This window comes from Ambystoma mexicanum, chromosome 6p, assembly GCF_040938575.1.
Source record: "Ambystoma mexicanum isolate Mex_15411 chromosome 6p, UKY_AmexF1_1, whole genome shotgun sequence".
Classification (NCBI taxonomy): domain Eukaryota; kingdom Metazoa; phylum Chordata; class Amphibia; order Caudata; family Ambystomatidae; genus Ambystoma; species Ambystoma mexicanum.
Window position 1 is genome coordinate 1470353034 of NC_090935.1, and position 26438 is coordinate 1470379471.

The 26438-nt window shown below is 46.7% G+C and overlaps 1 protein-coding gene across 8 annotated transcripts in view; it reads left to right on the forward strand.

Annotated features, from left to right (window-relative positions):
* PPEF2 (protein phosphatase with EF-hand domain 2) overlaps positions 1-26438 on the forward strand; it is a 703213-nt gene that overhangs the window by 97317 nt on the left and 579458 nt on the right. The window lies entirely within an intron of this gene.

The following is a 26438-nucleotide window of genomic DNA, read 5'->3' on the forward strand; positions in this document are numbered from 1 at the left end:
TCTCTAGAATGGCCTGCCTAATACCCCAAGAGAAGAGACAACCCATCGCAGTTTCGGAAGGGCCCTCAAGAAACCACTTTTCAGGCCGGCCTGTCCATAATCGGTAGAGGCGTAGCCCATTACCCAGCCTGAGACCTCTGGGCCTTTTCTAGGTGCCTTGCCCGGGCACCGGCCCCTTCACTGACCACAGTTCGAAATGTTTCCTTGTGTTGTTCTTTCCCTATTTAGCACTTGAATACATTTGAATTCATGTGCTGTAACTGTGCTGCTCAAATAGGCATGTGCCATCCTGTCCTTTGGGTTTTTCCATACCTCTGTTTTTGCACTTTTACTCATGTTTATTGTTGTGGTATACACCTATGCTGTTTAAATACGAATGTACCGACTGTTGCAGACTTGCAATGTTTGTGCTGCTTTTGGTCCCTCCTGGCGATGTGAAACAATTTAGGTCATTTGGAGCGTTATAAAACTTAAAAATAAGTGAAATGTGAATACTTTTATATAAGTGTACTCAGTGAGCAGGCCTCACACTGACACTGAGGAGACGGTTGGCCAGCAGATTGCTTGTGATCCTAGAACGTTAGGGATCTACATACTTTTTTGTGGTTCTAGTGATGATGTACTTAAACATCTGATGTGAACTGGTTTTGCGTCACACCATTGCGCAACTGCAGGGGCGGGGGAGTCACTATTTTGGGATGTATCAGAGGCCCATTGTTTTTTAAACATATAGTTTGTCCTCAAAATAAAATCCCCATCAGTATGTAACGTGCCACATCAAACTTCAGCTGGAAAATATTGTTTGCTTGACTCAATGTACATTTTCTCTTTCAACCCTTTCCTCTTGTGCCTGCAGCGCCCCATTCAGCATTACTTTGGCTTGCAACCATTCTCTGGTATCCAGGGCAAAGTTAATGAGCTAGAGAAAGATCAGACAGTTTTGTAAGGTGAATAGCCAAGATTAACCAATGAATGCTTGCTTTCGTAGGCCACTCTCGGTTAAATTCTGAAAACGGCAATGGCGAAAACACTCAGCCAGCGCACCAGCACGACAACTGTTGCTTTACGCTGCTAAGCCTCGGCATCGTTCCAGTAGAATTTAATCTGCCTTCAGAATTGACGCAACTAATTACTACAAGGTTGATATGCTAAATAAGTGCAAAGGATCAAACAATCCCTTAGCACTTCTACGTCGTGCCTCTGTTATTAGCTGCTTCCTCTACCTGAAAAAGTCTAAGCAGTTGTCTGGTTCCGCTTGTGAGTAAAGCATCTGTCAGAAAAATTGGTTGTAACCATAGCAGTGCAAACACATTTTAGTAGCTCATGTATAGATGAGGTAGGTTTTCACTAAGGAGTTTCCAGTTGCTTCATGGATGATGAGTTTTCAACTCGGAGGTTGAAAACCTTTTTTTGTTGATGTATACTGTGAACGTGATACACATCACGTGGACAAGGAAGTAAAGGTGTAGGAAAAGCACACGAAGGGCAATTCCCACTCTGACTCCAGAGCAACAGCGTCTGTGTCTGCTTATTTTGCGCCTGCCCGCGCTGCGCTTAAGAGCCACAACAGGCCCCGCACCGAGTGCCAGCCACACATCACACTGGCGACGAGGTGGAAGACGAATGCCCACCCAGCACAGCCCCACGGCAGCGGGTCAAACCCGACCCATACCGCGCCCCAGGCACACCCCCTGGGCCAGCTGACCCATGCCGCGCCCTCCGCTTGAGGTGCCTGGGCGGCGGCAACGTGATGACCTGCAACAGCGCTCAATCAACAGGAGAGGCATGCTGCAACACCCGACGCCGCACCCCAGGGCCCGCTGACTCTTGTTGCGCCCTTTCGAAGGTGCTTGGGCGGTCAGGGAGGAAAAAAGAAAAAAAAAACACAACTGTCACAAAATAAGTGTGCCCCTGCGCTGCATGCCAAGGAGAAAACCATGGCACATCCCTCTGGCACCCCTCCCACCGTATGACGGAGTTTCCAGGCCCAACACACACGTGGGACGTGGCCGTGAGAGCTGAGGATGCTCCACGGTGGCAGTTCTCATGGCAGAGGCACTGAGGGACCACCAGAGGCCTGGAAACGCCCCTGGCGGAGCAAACACGCGCTGGTTCCACAGCTCCAGTTGAAAGGGGGGGGCCATGACACACGCAGAGCACGGCCACAACAGCACAAGACACCCTTTGTGCTGCGGCACCGACTTGCAAGGCCCTAAGGAGCACCAAAGTTGCAGCACAACGCATCTGCCCCAGAGCACCCACAGCAGGCTACCTCCACCTGAAACCAGGCCCAAGCCCCAGTCAGCGCACCCAGAGCAGAGGTCCTCTTCTATTTTGGTCACCTGTGACAGCGCCTACACACAGCCAGGACCACCAAGTCGACTCCCCCATACCCAATGCTGCTGCTCAGTACATACCAGGATGCACTCCAGGTACACCCCCCACGCCTTGCAATATGGCAGAAGACCCCACCGCAACGCCACAGACGCAACAGGGCCAGAATCCGGACACCAGCACCTGGCTAGACGGACAGGTGACCACGCATGGTACCTTCATGCAACCTTTTCAACCCTTTGAGCCCCGGACTGGTTTCTGCTGGGAGATCTGAATCCAACAGTTCGAGCTCAGCATCAAGGCTCGCAACATCACCAGTGAGGAGAAGAAAAGAACCTTCCTCATGCTCAACCTGGGCACCATGGCCCTTCGGATGTTCAATGCACTCCCACACCGAGGCACAGAAGACAACTATGAGAAGGCGAAATACATCCTCACCAGGAAGTTCGAACCCAAGAACAGCCCTGATTTTGAAAGATTCAAAATAAGCCAAGCTAGACAACGGCCAAAGGAAGGCATTGACGACTTCCATAGCTGACTGCGAGAGATGGCCATCAGCTGGGACTTTCCGGATGAAGAACTTGAGGTGAGGCAACAGGTAATACATGGCCTGTCCTTGTACAAGCTCAGGAGATCCATCCTGTCGGAGACCAATCCCCGCTGGACACCATCCTGTCCATGGGGCGACTGTGGGAAAGAACAGACGAGCACATGTCGGAGATGGAGCAAATAATCAGCCGCCTGCCACTGACACCGAAACGCCACGTAACAGCATGACCACAGTCAACGCCCTGCGGCAGCACAGACCCCAACAAGGGCAAACAGCCACCTGACCGAAGGACTGCCTGTGGTGTGGCGGACAGCACAACCTGCCACAAGTGTGGGAAGGTAAACCATTACTCATCGGTGTGTCAGAGCTCTCAGAAGGCAAGATACTACTGGCCCCGGAGGAACACACCAGACCGGAAGAATGACGCAAGACCCCGCAACATACAACCAGGCCCGTCAAGGCAGCATGACCGCCGACAGCCGAGACAACCAGGCAAAGCCTGAGAACCCAGGAAAGGACGGGCCAGAGCGATAGAAGGGGAAGACACTGACAGTGACAACAGCAGCAACAGATAGTCGAGCAGGGAACAGTCCCCAAGTCACACAAACTAGCACAAGGTCCACACGAAATCAGCAGTAAAACCGACACACGGAAAGCCTCAGAATCATTGAAAAGACCACCAGTCCCACCCCCTGCACCTGCCGAATGTGGCGATGGTGAGAAAAAGACACAACACCTACGATAGACGAGCTGATTGTAGACCTGACGGGCGCCACCGTTTTTAGCAAGCTGGACTTACAATCAGGCTACCATCAAATTCACCTGGCGAAAGAATCACGCTACATTACGACATTTTCATCACATCTGGGGCTGAGAAATTACCATCATCTCAACTTTGGCATATCGTCAGCCGCCAATGTTTTCCAACACGAGATACGTAAGGTACTCCAAGATCTCCCGGGAGTAACACATTTCAGCAATGACATCCTGGTCTACGGCAGGACCGTAAAAGAGCACAACAGCCAGCTAGCAGCCACCCTACAGTGTCTAGAAGAGTGGGGACTAACGCTACATGAAGAAAAGTGTGAATTTGGGAAGTCCACTCTGACCTTCTTCGGCTACGTCTTCAACGAAAAAGGGGTGTCACCAAACCCAGGGAAAGTAGATGACATCAAGAATGCGCAAGCCCCAACCACAGCAACGGAAGTCCAGAGCGACATACTGCAGGCCTTTTATATACATTGATATTGTAGGTGTCCTTCTCTCGCGTCCGGCTTGCCCTCTTACACCTATGGCTCACTAGTTGAGCAGCATTACAAGGGGTAAGCAACAGCCTGATTACTTACCAGTGATCTTCATTCCTCTGAGTCATTGTCTTCCTTGTCACAGTCCTTACTTAGCTAGGAATTAGCACACGAGTCAGACTCGCCCTCTTACCCTTTCCAAGAATAACATAGAAGAGTGACCTATATTTCCTTAGACCCTCCTCTAGGTTCTTTTTTCCCCTTCATTTGACCTATAAAAGCCAGCCCATCTCATACTATTTCCTGTTTTGATACCAACCTGGTCCAGGAGAGGGTAGGACTCTAGGACTGTGACAATTAAGACTAAGACTTAGTGTAATGAAGATTACTGATAAGTAATCAGGCATTACCCTCTCGTCCATCTTGCTCGTCACAGTCCTTACTTGATTGAGGATCTACCAAGGCAGCACAATTAAGATAAGGAGTTATTGCTATTAGCACCCGGGTTTGAAATCCAAAAAACCGGGGTGCTAAGAACAATGTTTTTTGTTTCAATTAACGGGATGCCTCACGGTGTCCTATTCATTAAAACAAAATGCTTACTTAAGATGGCCACCATGGATGTGGAAGGCGGAGCCCCTCTTCCATTTCCATGGCAGCACAGGAGGCTGGAGCAGCGGCGTCATGGTTGTGTGCCGCCACCAAAAGATATCAGGTAAGTGTGGGTGGGTGGGAGGGGACCGAAGACCAGAGGGGAAGGGAGCGGAGGGTGGAGGAAGATGGCGGGCGGGGAAAGTAGCCACCAGGTTGCTAGGAACGTGGGATTGGGTCATGGGATTCAGCCCACAATCCCAGCAACCTGGTTGGTTGGCTTCCCCGCCCCGGGTGCTAATAAGCAATATGTTTGCATGCATTTTAACCTGATATGATATGACATTTATAACGCGTCTATACACAAGTGTTGCAAGGGAGGGGGGAAACAGAGGGAAGACAGAGAAACAATCCTACTAGGGCAGGTGTAATTCAGATAGCGCAAGTGCAGGGGAAGAGGGAAGAGGAAAAGTGCGGTGTAGGAGGGGGTGCTGCAGTGCAGTAAATGGGAAAAAGAATAATAAAACATTGAGAGAAGTAGGGCCAACAGGTGGCAAGTGCAAGGGTAAGTGCAGCCATCAGGTGTCAAGTCCTGGTGGGGAGAGTGCTGGTGTGGGATTGTAGGGATACAGAGAACAGTCTGTAATTGCAGGGGTTGCCAGGGAGGCAGTGCGGGTGTCTAACTGGCGGGCAACCTGGGCCCGGGATCAGAGGGTGGCCAGGTGACCAGTACAGTTTCAGCCAGGAGTTCAGCAGGGGAGAGGAGGAGAGAAAGCAGAAGCAAAGAGAAAGGTTTTGAGGTGCTCCCGGAACTGCATATGGTTCTCCTCAAGTTTCAGGGAGGCTGTTCCAGAGGGAGGCCCCAGCCGAAGAAAAAGATCTACCACCAACTCGTTGCTTGGAGAAGCGACTGACCCTGAGGGAGTTGGAGGCGGATGAGCGAAGTTCTCGAGAAGGAAGATATTTAGGAAGAGAGAGTTGTAGGTATTGAGGCCCCAGACACCGAAAGGCTTTGTGAACAATGCAGAGGGTTTTGAACTTAATCCTCGCAGCCACTGGGAGCCAGTGCAGAGATTCCAGTCCTGGAAAGATATGCTCCCTAGGCTTGAGGCCAAGGACAAGTCTTGCAGTCCTGTTCTAGATGAGTTGCAGAGGGCGGAGAGTAGAGGCGGGCAGATTTAGAAAGAGGCTGTTGCAATAGTCCAGCCTAGAGAGAACCAGAGTGTAACAAGTATAGCAAAGATACCCAGCGGTGACCACTAACCTTGCATGCAGATTGTCCTTGACAACAGGAAAGATCCCCCTGGATGCCTTACCTCCCCCTTCCTGAAAGGTGACAGGAACTGGAGGGAAGTAAACTACTCTGGGAAACCCTTTGGGGAAGAAAACCCTGGTCAGGAATTGAGAGCGTAGGGGATGATGTCTTCTTTCCTTCGTCAATCACGATCAGGCTGAAACTGGTTCTTTAGTCTCAATGGGCTGGCAGAGAACCTTGTCTACAGAAAGAAGGCACAGACAGTAAGTATCGACATGAGTTGGAAACAGAAATATCAGGACTAGAGAGGGAATGGAACCGGCACCTGTTATTAGCATAAGAAGTTCCCCGATCAGAAGTCTACTCAGGAAGAAATGATGACAGTTCTTGCTCGCGTATCAGGATGGATCCCTGGAACCCAAAGAATGAGAGGGGTCGCTAATCAAAAGGCTAAGCCCGCCCTCTATATCCAACTTACTGCGGGAGAGCTGCAGACTTGACTAGTGGCTACCGTGCTGGAGGCATGGAATTCGAGCGCCGATGAATAGTTCCCCGAGTACGGGCTCTGAAAGGAGACAAAAGATTAGAGCATGCGGTTAACTAGGAAAGGATTCCCCCTCTGATGCAGACTGAAGCCCGGGCTCACATCCGGAACTGCTTGCGGGGGAGAGCTGCCGCTTTGGTGAATGCTTCGTAAAGCTGCCGCGGTCGAACATGCGGAAGAAGAGGATCTAAAGATAAGAGAAGGTAAGTAATACAGGAAGGATAGAATGTTTCAAATCAGAAATCCCTGGACCAGGAACTTACAGAGCGTCTTGTAAGGGAGTTGCGACGCAAGTCTTACCAGGAACTGCCGGTATAAGAAGTGTCACATGACCCATGGTAGGCGGGTCACCTGAAAGGACTGGAGAGGATGCAAGCGGCAAAGAAGGAAGGCGCGAGCCGGCAGCCATGTTGGAATCCCCAATAGTGGCAGAAAAATGAACGCGCCCACGGCGCCACCATGACCACCGTCCGTAGAGAGATGTAACACAGCTCTGGATACAGTGAGCTTCTGGGGGAAGGAGAGGAAAGGAAGAATACCTCTGATGAGGTGCAGCTGGTAGTGTGACTTCTTAGAGATATCAGAGATGTGTGGAGAGAAGGAGAGTGGTGTCGAAGATGACCCCGATGTTTTTGGCCTCGCAGGTAGGAACAGGACCAAGAGAGGCTAGCCAGAGAGCGACAGGAAAGGAGGGAACATGTGTGCCGATGAGGAGAATCTCAATCTTACTGGCATTAAGGCAGAGCTCATTGGCGGCACACCACTTATGGATAGTAGACAGACAGTCATTGATGAGAGACGGGGAAGAGGTGGCTGAAGGTAGCCTGAAAATAAGCTGAGTGTCATCCGCATAGCACTGAAAGTTGGGGCAGAGAGCAGCAATGCGGTAGGCAAGAAGTGCCAGGCATTGGTTGAACAGCCAGGGAGAGAGGTTAGACCACTGGGGGACACCACAGGTAGAAATAGAGATAGAGGAGAGGAAGGACCCAAGTTGGACCTGGGAGGGTCGATCAGAGAAGAAAGAATTGAGTAACATATATATTGATATTGAGTCAGAAACAGAAGCAACCTTCTGCCCTCATAAACAGCCAATGAGGAAAATCTCAAACAGACTATTTAGCCATCTGAGTACTTCAGTGACCACACCTACTCGACAGAAAGAAATACCTGAATGGATGTGTTCCAGAAACCATAATCCATGAGGCAGAACCCACATATACAACTCGGGAGGAAAGTTGAGGGGTTTTACACATTGTGTGGGCCTTGGGATAAAAACACCACTTTACAACTGAAGATTGAAGGAGTATCCACTTGCATTTACATACCAAAGTGACTCATTCCATAAACAGATGATAGTCTTGCTGGCCGAATGATGCAAATCCGGTATCAAAGAGTGAATTAATCCATATAAAGGTGGTGGTACTTTACTGAGGTCACAGACAATCTCCTGGGGATAGAAGGAGCACCACCTGGGTCTTGGAAAGAAGGGTAGAGGAACCCTTTGACTCATCAACCAGGATGAAGGGGTATAGGTACTTTGACACCTCATTGATAGTAAAGGCTGATTGCTCTACCTGAACAAGGGGATGGCCTGAGTCCTTCCCCAGGCAATACAGATAGAACTTAAATGGCACACCATTCATATGGAAAGAAGCCAAGTGAACTGTGACAAATCATTAGATGTCATCACTTCTCCCGGATGGGGAGCCCCTTCCTATGAGGACCGGAAGGTGAGGCCGCTACCCGATAGTCCCCAGGGGGTGGTACTTAATGAAGGATTTCATGGGGAGAGACTCTGCATCTAGGGACATGGGCGCTCATCTCAAGGAAACACGGTATGACAACCCACACCCAACATCCTTGTATATCCCTAGCCCTAAACCCTGTTCCACACAGCGCCCCTCCGTACCACAGGCATCCATGTGTCTCTGTAAAGCCCAACACTTAAAATCCACCAGGACGAGGAAGAGAAGGGACTACCCAAGAGCAACATCCTTGGCTCATACCGGGACAAAGAAGAGCAAAGTCTACCCAGAACGAACACAATGGGCAAGTACTGGGATGAGGAGGAGCGTTGGAGCCCTACCGACTACTCCTTGAAACTCCAATGAGCCTTCTAGTGGTTCTCTAACTCCCATTGAAAAAGTACACATTGAAATAGAGGAAGGACTACAGAAGAGAGAGAGAATCCCTCCCTGAAAGTGCTGTGAGATTCAAAGCCGGCAAACAAAGACAAGCAGGGAGAATGGGACCCGAGATGCTTGTCTGCCGGCAGAAGCGGTTCTGGCAGGGCCACCGAAACAGGAGGAAGAACGGGCATCCAGCCAACCAAGGGAGCTGGAATGCGCTGTCAGCTGCAGAAGCATAGCCCGAGAAGGATAGAACAGAGCCATCACAGTCGCTGGAGAAGCAGCCTCGAAGCCCGTGAGGGCACGTCGAGAAGCCCACAACTGATCGGAAAGCACTGCAAGTGCCCTGCCGGTATCTGGGTTGCCAGGATAGTTGGTGAGACACCAGAAGGACTGAAGAGTGATGAAAGACGGGTCTGAAACCCTCACCCAATAACGAATAGCCTCTGGGGCCATTGTCTTCGTGGCAGTACCTGGCAGGGTAGTGAACCAGGTCTGCCAAAGGGAGGAGAAGAGAAAATCTGGGTTTGGGATCCGCACAGAAGAACGAAGAAAGTTTTAAACCATCTGCCAGAGCAGGAAAGAGAAGAAAGGCTGGGGGAAGGGAGTCATTCCTCCTGGTGTAGTTGAACTGTGATAAAGAGCCTGAGAAACGCCAGGGGAAGGGATACATCCCCCCTGGTATTGTGAACTGTAAAAGTAAAGTGTCATAACAAAGCCAAGGAATGCCAGGGTTAGGGAGTCTATTCCCACTGGCTGTATGTGGAGAAAAGCACTGAGAGACAGACATCAGGAGAAAGGAGTCATTCTCTTGGTGATTGAGTTGACAAAGAGAATCAAACCAGTAATCAAGGCAAGGGAGTCATTGTACCTGGAGAGAAGAAAATGCTTTAACTGGGAAAACCCCACACCCTTTTCCCTTGCTTGTTTGTATGAAAAAAACATTGCCAGAAAAAAGGAGCACCATATTACCAAAAGAAATTCCAAAACAGGGAATGAAAACCTGTTCCATGAACAACTAACTGCTAAGCAGCAAGAACAGGGCCAATGGCCACACCTTTGTATTAAGAATGTTGCCACCCTCCAAATTGTAGGAGCACCAAATAATTCCTCAGTACTCTTAAGGAAAAGAAAAATGGGTAAGTCCCAGGGTTTTTTGTTTAAGGGGGATTGAGCAAAAAAGGGACTATGTATACAGTATAAACAGCGAGAACGATGCTCAATTACCTTTCTTTTAGTCCACCTTATAAGCTAGTCAGATTGAAACTAAACTAAAGGGGTAAGTTAACTACTTAATTTACCCACAAAACATATGTATTGGCAAAAAATATTTTTGTCGTGCCAGATAAGTACAAGTATTAAAACACATTTTAATCAGCAATTACATTCAATACATGGGGCGGTATATGCTTTCCAAAAGACATTGCCACCTTTCAAATATATAAAAAAGTTTTTCAATAAGCGATTTAGAAAGACAATTTGAAAAAACAAATCCAGACTACTGACAAACTTATTCCAAATGTGGTTAGTGAGTGACAATCACAATTACGCATAGACATGAAGTATTACTACCAACATCTATTTTAGCAAAGGAGCAAACTATCAATGTTCAAACAGAAATTACACGAGTTTTTTGTGTAAGAAGATGGCGTTGTTCAAAGTGTCTTAGGGATGTCAACATATGTTTTGGCTGAACAGAATTTCGTGAACACCTTCCCTGATATTCCGCTGTTATTGTTTAAAGCCCTCTTCAGGACAGTGCGTTATTTCAAAAAACCGACAGTACGTTCAATGCTCCGGTCTCCCTTTGATTAGAATTGAATGGGAGACTCTTTTGATCTTAATTTGGTTGGACTAAAGTATTTAGTGATTTTCTTTCAGGCAGTAGCTTCCTGTTTCTTAATTTGTAAATTGGGATGAGTAATCCACTTCGTAACTTCAAATCTGTTTCTCAAACGTTGGGATGACAGACGCGTTTTTGCATTTTTTGGTTTAAGGCTTTTGACCTCCTTGCAGAGGCTTCTTCGCGGCTTTTATTATGCCGTTTCTTGTTTTAAAGAGATTCTGGGGACCCACGTGCATCGACTTCGCAGTCGAGTGATACGAAAAAAAAACGTATCACTCGACTGCAAAGGTGTACATGCACGGAGACCTGGAAGATGCTCACACATGAAAATCGAGAACGAGAGAAACCAGCAGGCAGCTGAGTCTACAAAGTTGAAGTCGATGCACGTGGGTCCCCAGAATCTCTCTTTAAAACAAGAAACGGCATAATAAAAGCTTGCTTCCGGACATATTGTAAATGTCGCTGGTACAGGAATTTTAAGCACTCGCTGTGTAAGCTGAGAAGAAACAGAGGTATTGTGAGATGCAGAGTTTAACGTAAAAACCCATTGAATGTGCTTAGGAGGTGAATTAAATATATGAATTCTCTCCTTCCCTCCCTCATTTTACCACTCTGTTTCCCTCCTATCTCCATCCTCCAAGTGTCTTCTGATCGTCCGTTCCCAACACTACCATTTACTTTCTTCTCCTCCTCTACCCTCTTGTCTCTAACGCCCGTCTCTCTCACCCATTCACATGCAGCCTTTTGTCACTACTGTCAAACGCACCTTTTAGCCTCATCATTCAATTTAGTCTTTCTCTCACTGACACTAAACAACTAAATTGGTAGCCTCTTCTCAGACACACAATACCTCACATTCACTCCGTCACAGCACTCAAATTGGCTCTTCCAACTCCTTCCCTTGTTGTTGAAAGTACCGCTGCTTGAGGTTTGCCAGTGAAAAGAAAATCATACTGAGGGACTGTTTTTGTGCCCAGAGCCATTCCAATCTTTTGTAGGAAAGGTCTTCAAGAGTCCGGTTTGCAACATTCAGGATAAGAACTTGTTGTTTCTGGGTTCATTGTGCAAGTCTGTATCCATTGCATCATCCGTCCTGCTTGCAGGTACTGTGCTCTTAACTTTCAAAGTAGTATAATTTTCTTTACTTCCAGTTTTGCATTGAAACCATGCTAAGTCTACTTCTCGAAAGGATTTCAAATACTTTGCTCTTCTGTCAACTTCAGATTCCTTACAAACTGCATTGCACTTGCTTCCCACCTCTGCTTGGTTGAGGAGACCCCGCCACCCACCCAGGTAAGTGAAAGTCGTACTGGCCAGCAACTCTAAACCCAAACCAACTCTTTCTTCAACCGCGATCCTAGTATCACCATTTACATTTTTTAAAAACGTAAGCCCACACCCTTGTCCCTCCCCCAGCTCTCCCTCCCCAGGCACTGATTGCTGCTGCTGGGGGTCACGTGATCCAAACAGCACTCTCCTCTGGCCCTTGAAGGGCAGGCTTAGGCAGCCCGCAAAGGGCAGTGGGTAAGGGTAGTTCCTGATGGCCTGTTTGCATGGCGCCCTACTCTGCAGGCACTGACCCCGCCCCAACCAGGGGACCATCGAAAAGAAGGTGAGAGACAGCACAATAAAATTCGAGCCAAATTGGTTCCCGCTGCATTCAAACATAGCCATAATAGAATTGTACTTATTTAGTTAACACTGCCTTTGAATTTAACCACACTAGAACTGTACTGATTTGGCGTCCACTATTTTTGAACCTAGCCACACTAGAACTGTACTGATTTATTTGTTTAGTTTTAGTTTAGAAGTGTACCTCTACAAACCATACACCTGGGCCAAAGTAAACAAGGGACAATACAGAATCTTGAATTGACAATAAAACTACTCAACACTCAGAGATCACGTGAAACCAACTAACCACCCCCTTCACTTTTCCACACCCTCCTACCTCTCACATACTACAAACGCCGAGAGGGCTAGTGAAACAACCCACCCAAAACACGCAAACCACACAACCCTCTCTAATCATACTACACACCCAATACCTGTAGACAACAAACAAATGCCAGTTTCTCCTGGTTCTGCAAGCATCAACAGATGAGCAAAACCTCTATCCTGTCCCTCTCTCCTCACTTACCAACCCTACCCACTTTTATTACAGAGCCACGTGTACGCCTGCGAAAATACAAATGCCAGCGGTGCACAGTATAAATCAACATAACATAGCATGGCATAACCTGACACACCCTCCTTGCTGATCGCTTGGTCTTTCCTCTCTGCTTCCAAGCTCACTGAAAATCATTCATCAACTACTAAAAAACTGTTAGCATTTTATAGCCCAGCGCTACCTACTCTGGAGTTCACCTAGCTCCCGCTGGCATTGTAAACCATATGCTCCTCTTTGCCAATCTCTAGTTAAGCTAATTTCCTGGGGGCTAGGATGTTACATTCTTTTAAAATCTTTAAGAAGTCTCCTGGCCCACCCCTTTTTCAGACTCCATTGCTCTGTAGGCAGCCATGTGCTCACACTGATTGTTTTCTCTTGCGTTTCCTTCAGGTTTGAGTGAGTCTCTGTGAAGGAAGGGTTTGGGGAGTGTGTCTGTGTCTCCCCTGTCTCCATGCAGTCTATTGCCAGTTCCAGTTCTCTGGTTGCACAGCTTCCTGGTAATACATCTGAGGTTCTAGGGGTGGGTCTTTGGTGTCTTCTTTAGTTGTGGGCGATCAAAGTCCAATATTTTTCCTTTGTGGGGCCAACCCATTCCTAAGGCTAGAGGCTGGGTTTGTTCATTGTACCCATGTGCATTCTGGTACTGATAGTTTGCATTTCCCTTTTGCTGATAGTTTTTATCTAGACTGGTGATTCTGGTCATGCTTCTGAGGGCTCAGGTGTCTGCTGCAGTTGATGTGTTTTGAAACATAGGAAAAAGGAGACTTAATCAGGACAAAGGCTGATATGGGCACAGACTGACATGCATGCCGTCAGACATACCAATGAGTCGGGAACAGGGCTCTACATCACCTAATGCCTTGTCCTTGACAGGGTCACACCCATGACCCTGTTACATCTAAGTCATTGTGAAGTGATGTTGGGACTGTGTAATACTGCAGCTAGCTTCTCCTGACCAGTTATAGGAGAGCTGGAGCGGATAGGCTGAGGTACACTGCCATGTCACATGCCGCTGCTAAGCGGGAGTTTACAATCCATATACAGATGGACTGGAAAATAACCTTTGCCCTATTCACAGATCAGATCCCTCGCAAGTACCTTGCTTTTTCACGGGACCACCAACAGTTAGTCTGTTAGAATTATGGGCCAGGGATAGGATGTCCAAGGAGGTGGATTGCATCTATCCAAAAGACAAGAATAGAGAACTGGTGCGCTTAGCCTGCCAACTTAATGTTTCTATGCCCCTCTATCCCAAATGGAACCATGAATCGCAGGTCTTTGGTTTAACCAAACAGTTGTCTGAGTTGAACTCCGCAAATGATCAAGTTACTCGTCGTGGAGTAAGAAAGACTACTGCAGCATGGAACAAACAGCCCCCTGTAAGGAGAACTAAATCTACCCACCATGTCGGTATCTGCAGTTCTTACTGAACTGGGGGCCAGGCTCACCATCCACAATGCCTGGGTGGGACAGATCACAGTTTGGAAGAACCAACATCAAGCAGGGATGATTTCCACCATCACCTGTCCCTGTAGGCCCTAAGTCTTGTCCTTGTGAACGGAGGACAACCCTACAATTATGCCTCACAGGGTGTGCAAAACACAAAAAGAACTGTTCCCACCTGGAATAATTCTAAGAAAGCTATTACTTAGATGACTTCATTTTGTTGTTTGCTGTACATTTCATTACTAGCAATAACCCTATCTAAATGTAAACCAAAAACTGAATTGAATTATTTTTTGGGATTTGCTTGACACAGTTAGAAAAGTCTAACACAAACCAGCAAAGAATATGCAGTAGCAATCAAATCATTACACATTTATTTGGCACAATATAATAAACCAAATCGAATGACATAACTCTAGTATGTACAAAAAAAGGATTCACAGATGAATATAACACATGGAAATAAAAACTGAAAAGTGTGTGATTTAAAACTGCTCATAAAAAACGAATTGACATGCAGGTCAATAAGGGCACAGTTATAAAAAGCAGAGGTCTCCTACTCCTAATCTAAAAGGGTCACAAATCACCAAGATTTAAGTGCAAGAGATCAACATCACTGAGGGTCTACGCTGGTTAACGCACTTCCAAACATTACTGTGTGGCCATGTTAAAATTCCTATGGACCTGGACGCATTCCAAGCGTTTCGGTGGACATACTGTTCTCGCCACCTTCTTCAGGGCGGAACTTATAAATGACCCCTAGAACATGGGATGGTTACCGACATCTATGAAGACTTGGAAAACTGGCAGGCTCTCCCTATAAGTCGGGCAGCCTTAGCAGCGCAGCACCTAGTTGCTGCCGGAAGACCAGCAAAGTTCAAGAAGGGCCACCGAGAGGAACACTAATGAGGCTCGCCGACCATAGTGCACAGATGCAGGAAGTCACAGCACCTCAAACAGCGGAGTGCTGTGTCAGACTCTTAAAAGGAGCAACCTTACAATGTAACGGCGTGGCTCAATAGACGTGTGGGTTCAGCCTGGGCTGGGCGCTACATGGGTCATAGAGGGTTTTCAGGAATCTCTGCCAAAAACATTGTAAAACTGCAATGCAGCCCTGGGCCTAAACCATTCGGCAAACATTTCATCAACAAGATGGGAGGCTTACTGGCTTCCCATAAAAGCACCGATTGATTTCAAAACGCTGGCCATCGCCCACCGATGTCTGCACAAGAATGTCCCTTCTAACTCATCCCAAGGATTGCAGCAAAACCAGTGAAGCGCTCCCTCGACTACTCCTACTGTGCGCTTCGTACATGCCAAGATTCGACCTTAAGCGAGCTGGGGGCTCTAGCTTTTGTGTCACTGATCCCACCCTGTGGAACATTCTTCGAATACATCCAGAATTAACCGTCTTTCCTCGTCTCCAAAGAACTCTGAAAAACGTGGTTATTCAACAAATATGCATTACCTGTAACGTACTATGCTCACTACCTTGTTTCATGTCTGCAACCACCTACTTTGTTCAAGCACCGTGATACCTCTGGGTCTGGGCGCTACATCAAATGAAATAAATAATGAAATGCATAATAAATAAAATTAATAGCAGTCACAGGGACGGGCTGCTGCCAAGTAGTTCTGCTGGAGTCCGTGCAGCCTATTCCGCTGGCTTGGCTTGCTGAACAGTGTTGATCATGCCTTTGGGGAGTGGGAGAAATATGAAGACTACATGCTGGCCCAAACTGCATGATTGAGTTGCCTGCCACTGCAGAAAAATAAGCCTGTGCCGTATCTGTATGAGCAGGTAACCAATCAAGTAAGACCTGCTTGGCAGTGTCTACCACACCGTGCCCTGCTTTGCATTTCCCAATGCTGTGTCAAAAAAGGTTCTTATTTGTGTCAAAATAAGTTCTTGCTAAATAAATGGTGAGTTCAAAAAAATGATAACTAAAAATAAATGAATGCAAAAGCATATGTGCGAACGAAAATGGAGTTAAAGACCTAAACTGTCTTTGGGTACAGACAAAAATAGGAAGTGGTATGAGAATAAAGGCAAAACATTCTTCAAATACCTGCACCAGTTATTACTGAATACTATTATCTTAGAACCTACTGGCACACCTACTATAACAAATCAGAAAACGATTTGCATGCCAATGCGCTCATGTGCGAACAATAATGGAGACAACAGTAAAACAGATAAACAAAATACATTGATAATATATCATTCTTTACACAATAAAACTTACATATTTGTGATGAACGTTCACGTTCTTATTTCTAATTCTCATTTCTAATAAATTAGATAGTCCTTTGCTTTCCTGAAATGTTCTCCTCTATGACAAAATATCTGTGATTCAATTGATAGCTACAAAAACATTTTGGTGCCTTCTGGTAACATGAGTCTTTTCAGCTAGTTTTCTTGCATCGTTAATCCCTTTGATGAGATGATTCTATTGAGCTAGTTTTCTTGCATCCTTAGTCCCTCTGATGAGATGAGTCTATTGAGCTAGTTTTCATGCATCCTTAGTCCCTTTGATGAGATGAGTCTATTGATCAAGTTTTCTTGCACCCTTAGTCCCTTTTTGATGAGATGAGTCTATTGAGCTAGTTTTCTTGCATCCTTAGTCCCTTTGATATGAGTCTATTGAGCAAGTTTTCTTGCACCCTTAGTCCCTTCGATGAGATGAGTCTGTTGGGCTAGTTTTCATGCATCCTTAGTCCCTTTCGATGAGATGTGTCTATTGAGCTAGTTTTCTTGCACCTAACACGTGTTTCACATTTTGTGGAATATAATCCTCCCACATCGGTTGCTTCCTCAGAGTCTAGAGGACAACGTGATTTCATGCACTAATTAATAATTCAAATTTCTTTTAATTGCATTTGTGCTAATATTAAATCATTAGGTTCTGTGCCTGTCACGATCTCTGCTTCCAAAAGGTCAGGGTTTTCCCAACTCCCTTGGAAGCAGATCCATAACCCAGGTTCCGAGTGCCAACCAGTCCCAATTGGGACCTTTTGGACCCAGTCCTGGCGCCAGTGGCACCAGGCTCATAAATATGCCCAGTCCCAGCGCTGGAAGCGCCGGGCTCATAATGCTTGGGTGGACTTACCTGCGGCAGACCATGCTGCTTACTTGCCTGCCAGTTGAGCCTCTGATCCTCTTCTGTTTGGAACTACTTTTCCTGTTGGGTGGGGCAGGAGCCACTCCCTAGATTCAGAACACTGGAACTCTTCTGGAAAGCAGGAACTCTTTTCTTACCTAGGCGTGGCTGTGGAAGGAGACACCTAAGCACTACAGGAGGCTATTTAAACCACACCCGATGGGTGAATCTTGCTTTGCGTTATTCTGCATCCTCTGCAGCAGAACGCTCATCGTGTCTTCTGCATCTGATCCTGGGCCTAAGGAAAAAGGCTTACCATCCTGAATCCAGTCTTCAGCAACACCTATAAAGACAAGAAAGAACAGGTTAGCATTACGGTCTTCAGTGACAGCTCTTCACTTACCTGGTCCATCGGCTGTCACCAACGCCTCGCGCTGCATTCCGGCATCTGAAAGACAAAGGCTTACCTACTCTTCGTGCGCTCCGGAGGTCTTCACACTGCATTCCGGCATCTGAAAGACAAAAGCTTACCAACTCTTCGCACGCTCCGGAGGCCTTCGGTGCTGCATCCTGCATCTGAAAGACAAAACAAGGTGCGTTTAAAGACATTGGGGAACTTTAATACTCACGTGCCATTACTCCTTTCCACATCTAACCCAGTGGGTATTCCGGCACCCTGCAGCCGCTCCGAACTTGTACCTGCAAAATAAAAAGACAGTTAGAGCCCATCGTGAAGCAGGCAACAAGCGCTTACTTACGTGCTTCCAGGCGCTTCTATTCATCACACGGGCTCCATCTTCAACTCACTTCAGCCCGTCATCCGCCATAGCCGGAACCCTGCAAAACAAGAGACATCATTACTAAAGACTTTAAAGACATTAGAATTACTCGAAACTTACCGTTCGTGCAGTAAACGACGGACAGCAGTCCTCTGAAGTCAAGAGGCCTGCTCCCCTTATCCAGTGAAGAAACTGGTTACAGCACCCTGCCCCGAGGCAGATGGAGAGCACAGCGTTCACTTACCTAAGGTGAGAGCGTTAACCTTTGGGGTTCTACAGGAGAAGAGAAAGGGAAGAAGAGAGAGACATTCAATAACCCAGTTCCTTAATCCCATATTTTCTATCTGCAGACATCTTACCCTTCGAGTCAGACATACAGTGCACAGAGGTCCAGCCCAAAGAGCCAGCCGTGTGTTACACATCACCTTTGAAGATACGGTATACGCCCAGTCAAGACCGGCGCCTCTACGGGAATCAGGTGAGAGTTACAGAACGCAAAGCCTACCACAAAACTCCCATCCAGGCGCTATGGAAACCTCGGATACCGACCAGCTAGCCCAGTTACTTGGGGAACTAAGGGCAGAAGTGCATGCAGCCCGTCAGGAAACGAACGCTCTAAGAAGGGAACTGATTATTTCCAAGGAGCGAACAGATGATCTCGCTAGACAATTGCTACAGTCACAAGCCGGACAGACCCCGTTACCCGCATCTGGGGGAAATCTTCCTTCTACATCCTCTATGAATCCAGTGCAGATCATCCTACCTGGGAATGTACCTCTGGCTCCGCCCGAACGATTTTCTGGTGACCCAAAGAGGTTTGCAGTATTTATCAATCAGTGCCGGTTGCATTTCTTATGCCGGCCAGCAGCCTTTCCAACTGATCAAGCTAAAGTAGCTTTCGTGCTTTCGTACCTTAGTGGCAATGCGGCAGACTGGTCGATCCCTCTAGTAAATCAAGATGATCCGGTCCTCCATGATTTTCAAGCTTTTCAGCTCAGTATGGAAAAACTGTTCGCAAGACATTCACAGGGGCAGGCCTTGGACAATGAGCTTCTTTCGTTGCGACAAGGTAATCAAGACCTTTTGGCTTATATTGCGTCTTTCAACAGACTGATAGTGGAAACTCAATGGCCTGAGGACAAAAGGATTACCTGTTTTATAGAGGTCTACGTGGAGAGCTCAAAGATGTGTTAGCCCAAGTAGTGAATCCCCCACAAGATTGTTCGGACTATATAGACTTAGTCGTTCAAATAGATCACAGACTGCAGAACAGGAAGGCCGATCGTTCCAAGTTTGATGCTCGAGTATTTTCCAAACCGCCAACTCCTTCCAAAGGAGTAGACTCCGGGGAACCCATGCAAATAGGGGGTCTGAAAGGTCCTCTAACACAAAAGGAGCGGGAAAGGAGAAAACAGTTGCGATTATGCCTCTATTGCGGAAACTCAGGGCACTTTCTTCGAGACTGTCCGGTGAAACCTGCCAAGAAGGCAGTAGGAGCTGCAGTTACCAAAGTTACAAACTCTGAGCAGGGAAACGACCTCGCCCGACAAGAATAGAGGTCCTCTTGCCGAGCGTGAAAACCAGTTCCGTGACCTCGCATTTCGTGATACCTATGGTCCTCATTAGCCCTGATAATCCGGATCGATTACATGCAATTGAAGCTTACGTCGACAGCGGTGCCATCGGCAATTATGTGGATCATGAAATGGTTTTGAGGATGAATCTAACTCTTTGTCCCAAGGCTGTAAAGGACGTCATTACTACGGTGGATGGTAGGGAGATAGCCTCCGGGCCAGTAACGCATACCACTCAAGAGGTGACGCTAGTAAGTCAAGATGGACACCATGAGAAGATCGTGTTCGATGTGATCAAGGCCCCTCAGTTTCAGATTATTCTAGGAATACCTTGGTTAGAGAAACACAATCCTCTGATCGATTGGCGAGCAAGAACGGTCCATTTTCCAGAATGTGTCTCTACTTGTCACCCTCCACCTGGTGTTGCACTGGCAGCAATTTCTTCAGAGACTCCCCAGTTACCTCCCGAATACTTAGAATACCAAGATGTTTTCCCGGAAGGATCAGGCTAACTCTCTACCTTCTCATAGGTCTTATGACTGCCAGATAGACCTGATACCTGGATCTACTCCTCCTTGTAGTAGAATTTATGCCCTCACCGAGCCTGAGAACCTTCACCTTCGACAATACCTGGATCAATACCTGGCAAATGGGTTAATTCGTCCTTCCAAGTCCCCTGCTTCTTCAGCTTTGTTCTTTGTTCCAAAAAAGGAAGGAGACCTTAGAACTTGTATAGATTATCGCTCCCTGAACCAGATCACCGTTAAGAATAGATATCCGTTACCTTTGATCCCTGAACTCCTGGATCAAGTCAGAAAAGCATGCATATATACAAAGCTGGATCTTAGAGGAGCTTACCACTTGGTACGAGTAAAAGAGGGCGATGAATGGAAGACGGCCTTCCGCCCCAAGTATGGGCTATTTGAATATCAGGTCATGCCCTTCGGACTTTGCAATGCCCCGGCCGCCTTTCAATATTTTATGAACGATGACCTCAGAGAACTCATAGATGTGTGTGTTGTTGTTTACATTGACGACATCCTCGTTTATTCTTCATCGGAATCTGAACATCGGAAACACGTGAAAATGGTCCTCGAAAGATTGCGTCAACACAAACTTTTCGCTAAGTTGGAAAAATGTGTTTTCAACGTGACTGAAGTTGAATTCTTGGGATTCATATTATCACCTGGCGGAGTGCGTATGGATTCAAAGAAGGTCGATGCAGTTCTCAAATGGCCATCACCATCCTCCGTAAAAGGTGTGCAAAGCATGTTAGGCTTCGCTAACTTTTACCGCAGGTTTATCCCCGAATTCTCTCGAATAGTCCAGCCCATCACTGCCTTGTTAAAGAAAAACAAACGTTTTGAATGGTCTACCGAGGCGGAACAAGCTTTCCAGGATTTGAAGACTAAATTTATCTCTGCACCAATCTTAAAACACCCTCGCCCCGAACTCCCCTACATCGTGGAAACTGATGCTTCAAGCCTTGCCATGGGGGCAGTTCTATCACAAAAGGACCCGGTAACCAATCAGTTGCATCCCGTGGCATTTTGGTCCCGCAAATTCTCGCCTCCTGAAATCAATTACACGATTACTGACAAGGAACTTCTGGCTATCAAGTCTGCCTTTAAGGCTTGGCGGCATTATCTGCTGGGGGCCCGACACACCGTTACTGTGATTACGGATCACCGAAACCTGCAATATTTGAAAACCGCAAAAGCCCAATCCTCTAGACAACTCCGTTGGGCATTATTCTTTGCCGAGTTTGACTTCATAATTACCTATCGACCTGGTACAAAGAACGGTAAAGCTGATGCCCTTTCTCGGATGGGAGTGGAAGAACACTTGATCAACCCTAAACCTGTACCAATCATTCCCGAACAAAGAATTCTGGGTGTAATCGCCACAGAATCCATAGAGGAAGTTAAGGATAAAGCCAGGCAACTTGTAACTCCAGCAGACATACAGAATTGGCATCTGCAGGGAAAGGACTTTGCAGTAAAGGACAACTTATTGTATTTCCAAGAACGATTATACCTACCCAGCACAGATTTACAGAAAAAAGTAATCTCTTGTTATCACGATTCTTTAATGGAAGGACATCCCGGTATGGCCAAGACCTCAGAAAAGATCAAGCGCTACTTCTGGTGGCCGTCTTGGAAAAAAGATATCAGAGACTTTATAATGTCCTGTGGAGTATGCGCCCAAAACAAGAGTCAAAAGGAAAGACCAGCAGGCCTCTTACGCCCTATTGACATCCCACCTCGCCCTTGGCATACGCTTTCTATGGACTTCATCACCGATCTACCTCCATGCTCCGGATACAATACGATTCTAGTAATCGTGGACTTATTCTCCAAGATGGCGCATTTCATTCCGCTCAAAGGCTTGCCAACAGCAGCAACTCTGGCCCGAGAATTTCTCGAAAACATCGTCCGACTGCACGGTTTTCCTTCGGTTCTAATTTCGGATCGAGGTAGTCAATTTATTTCTCATTTTTGGCGAAGTTGCTGTCGGTCGGCTCAAATTGATGTGAGACTATCGACCAGTCACCACCCTCAGACCGACGGACAAACCGAGAGGACCAATCAAACTCTGGAACAGTATTTACGCTGCATGCTGCAACAAACTGAAAAAACTTGGAAAGACATCCTTTGGATAGCCGAATATGCCTACAATAACTCTGTCCATTCGGGAACTGGGAAAACCCTGTTTTTTCTTTTGTACGGCAGTCACCCTCGAAACTCGGAGTTGGATCCCCTCCAAGATCTTGAAACACCAGCAGTAGACTACCTGCATTCTACAATCACCCAAGCCTTTAAGGAAGCTGTTTCTCACCTTCAAAGGGCTAAAGAACAATACAAGAAAGGAGCAGATCAACATCGGAAGGAAGCCCCTCAATATCAAGTAGGGGATCAAGTCTGGTTATCCACCAAATATCTACCTCTAAAAGGGCCACGCACATTCAACCCAAGATACCTTGGTCCCTATTCCATCACTACCATAGTAAACCCAGTAGCGGTCAAGTTGGACTTGCCCCGCACATGAAGATACATCCAGTCTTCCACGTCTCTCTATTAAAACCCGTGCAACCTCAAACCCGACTAACTAAATCTCCAAAACCTATCCTAGTTGATGGAGAACTCGAGTTTGAAGTCAAAAGCATTCTGGACTCCAAGATCTCCAAATCTAAACTATTTTACCTAATTGACTGGAAAGGCTACGGCCCCCAAGAGATCCTGGGAACCTGCTGAATATGTCCACGCTCCTCGCCTAATCAAAAGATTTCACCGAACATTTCCTGACAAGCCAAAACCCCCGGAGAAGCCCGGTTTGGGAGGGGCCTTGAGGGGGGGTACTGTCATGATCTCTGCTTCCAAAAGGTCAGGGTTTTCCCAACTCCCTTGGAAGCAGATCCATAACCCAGGTTCTGAGTGCCAACCAGTCCCAATTGGGACCTTTTGGACCCAGTCCTGGCGCCAGTGGCACCAGGCTCATAAATATGCCCAGTCCCAGCGCTGGAAGCGCCGGGCTCATAATGCTTGGGTGGACTTACCTGCAGCAGACCATGCTGCTTACTTGCCTGCCAGTTGAGCCTCTGATCCTCTTCTGTTTGGAACTACTTTTCCTGTTGGGTGGGGCAGGAGCCACTCCCTAGATTCAGAACACTGGAACTCTTCTGGAAAGCAGGAACTCTTTTCTTACCTAGGCGTGGCTGTGGAAGGAGACACCTAAGCACTACAGGAGGCTATTTAAACCACACCCGATGGGTGAATCTTGCTTTGCGTTATTCTGCATCCTCTGCAGCAGAACGCTCATCGTGTCTTCTGCATCTGATCCTGGGCCTAAGGAAAAAGGCTTACCATCCTGAATCCAGTCTTCAGCAACACCTATAAAGACAAGAAAGAACAGGTTAGCATTACGGTCTTCAGTGACAGCTCTTCACTTACCTGGTCCATCGGCTGTCACCAACGCCTCGCGCTGCATTCCGGCATCTGAAAGACAAAGGCTTACCTACTCTTCGTGCGCTCCGGAGGTCTTCACACTGCATTCCGGCATCTGAAAGACAAAAGCTTACCAACTCTTCGCACGCTCCGGAGGCCTTCGGCGCTGCATCCCGCATCTGAAAGACAAAACAAGGTGCGTTTAAAGACATTGGGGAACTTTAATACTCACGTGCCATTACTCCTTTCCACATCTAACCCAGTGGGTATTCCGGCACCCTGCAGCCGCTCCGAACTTGTACCTGCAAAATAAAAAGACAGTTAGAGCGCATCGTGAAGCAGGCAACAAGCGCTTACTTACGTGCTTCCAGGCGCTTCTATTCATCACACGGGCTCCATCTTCAACTCACTTCAGCCCGTCATCCGCCATCGCCGGAACCCTGCAAAACAAGAGACATCATTACTAAAGACTTTAAAGACATTAGAATTACTCGAAACTTACGGTTCGTGCAGTAAACGACGGACAGCAGTCCTCTGAAGTCAAGAGGCCTGCTCCCCTTATCCAGTGAAGAAACTGGTTACAGCACCCTGCCCCGAGGCAGATGGAGAGCACAGCGTTCACTTACCTAAGGTGAGAGCGTTAACCTTTGGGGTTCTACAGGAGAAGAGAAAGGGAAGAAGAGAGAGACATTCAATAACCCAGTTCCTTAATCCCATATTTTCTATCTGCAGACATCTTACCCTTCGAGTCAGACATACAGTGCACAGAGGTCCAGCCCAAAGAGCCAGCCGTGTGTTACACATCACCTTTGAAGATACGGTATACGCCCAGTCAAGACCGGCGCCTCTACGGGAATCAGGTGAGCGTTACAGTGCCTTAGTTTCTGTACCTTTGAATTCTTGTATTACCAATTTCATATCAATTCAATATTAACTTTATTTCAGCATTTGGCCATAAAAGTGTTAAAACAAAGTACACAAGATATTACCAATTAAAACACAGACAACATGGACTCATTAATGAGTTGCTTGCTGGGTACATACACAGAGCAATTGTTAACAAATTAACCCTGCCATTTTGCTACATTTACACATACAATCTTATATTAAAACAATAGTTTTGACAGCACCGGCTCCTGGTGCAGTTTAATTTCATTCCTGGTGCATAAAGTGTTCCTCTGGTGTGGTCAGTGTCTTAAAACCATTTTTAGTATTGCAACTTTCTGATCATGGCATAATGTTTAAGCAGGTTTCTCTGCTTTTCCAGGAACGTGCTAGGTAAGTAGAAACTGCAAAAATTACATGCATTTTTCCTGCCCTTTTACACACATCTTTCGCTTCAATCAGCGAAATAATACCTCTATGCGCTATACAGGTTTTCAGGTTCCTCCACCTGATATCAGAGTAAAGAGGGCAAACAAAAAGAAAGTGCTGTAGTGACTCTTTTTTTCAGGGCAGAAAGGACAGGTTTATGGGTATTTATTGTTCCATTGAGCTTTAACCACCACTAATGGTAGGTTACCTAATCATATTCAATATGATACAGGTATTTTCCCAGAGAAAAGCTTTCCGTAAGGTACTGAAAATCATACCCCATTGATAAGCGCTGACATTTGGATGCATACTCTCCCCACATCCAATATTCCTGGGCGTTGATAACAATTTGCTGCGACCATTCATTTCCCATTAATTGACTCTGGCTTATTCCAAAATTCTTCTAATTGTAACTGGTACAAATTCCACTTGATGTGTCCAAACCATATTAAAGAAGCAGCACTTTGGTAGGAGAGAACGTCTTTAACAGCTGCTCTATATTTCAAGAGTATCGCAGTGTAGTGGAAGAGCCAAATACCCCTACCAGAAGCTGCGCCCCCATGTTGCCTATATGTTGGGAATCAGAAATTGTGACATGCGCAGTACCAGTGAGGATACCTATACTGCATAGAATCCTTGAGACAAGGTATGCATTGAGAAAACCCTACACGCATTCACGAAGAAATAATGGTCTTCTGGAAAATGACCCGGAAGAAGTTTGAAAATGAATGGGGAAGAAGACTGGTGACGTCATATGAAGCATAATTGGTGCACCCAGAAAAGGCACAAATGATAGAAGGAATATAGACATTCTATAGGATCTGGGGATGAAGTATTGAAGTAAAGCAACATTTCGGGAACAAAATGAAGATTGCTTGTGCAAAGAAACACTGAACAAAATGCAAAGTCATTTACAATTTTACAGATGCTGTAACAAAAGTAGACAAAGTAATCCTGAGCCTGGCTACGTAGTAAATAGATTGCGGTGATGCGCCAATGTATATTCATAGAAATGTTTAGAATCTGGATGTTCCACAATGCACTTTAGCAAACTTAAACCCATTGAATGGAAAGAGCTTGAAGTGTGGCGCAGTTGAAAATAGCTGATGTCGAAGGAAAATTCAAGAAAGGCTGGCTGGTCCAGCATCAAGAGTCGGGGCCACCGTGAGCCTGGTTGCGTGTCAAAAAAGCTACCTGAACATGAGAAAGAAGCAAACTCATGTTTGAGGTGTAATGGAAAAACACTGAAAGAGTTCATCATTTAATAGTATTGTATGCAACAAAGAGCTCGTAAATGTGCTTTTCAGTCACATGGTGGGATGGAAATAGACTGTGGGTCGAGCTACACCAAACCAAAAGATAAGACCATGTCAAACCCCCTTTTATTCTCAGGCACAGTGAGCCTTTACAAGGCCAGGTTCAAAGCCTTAATTGAATGACAGACCCCAGGAGTGATGATGGATGAGGGCTAATTGAGTGGAGAGGCTTGACCAAGCCAACCCTCCCTGGGGTAAGCAGCTTGCGTGCTGCTAGCAAGTGCAATATTCCCAAAGGGTACAATCATGCCAACCAATTTTAGAGGGCCACATATTAAGGAACCCTATAGTTTGTGTAACC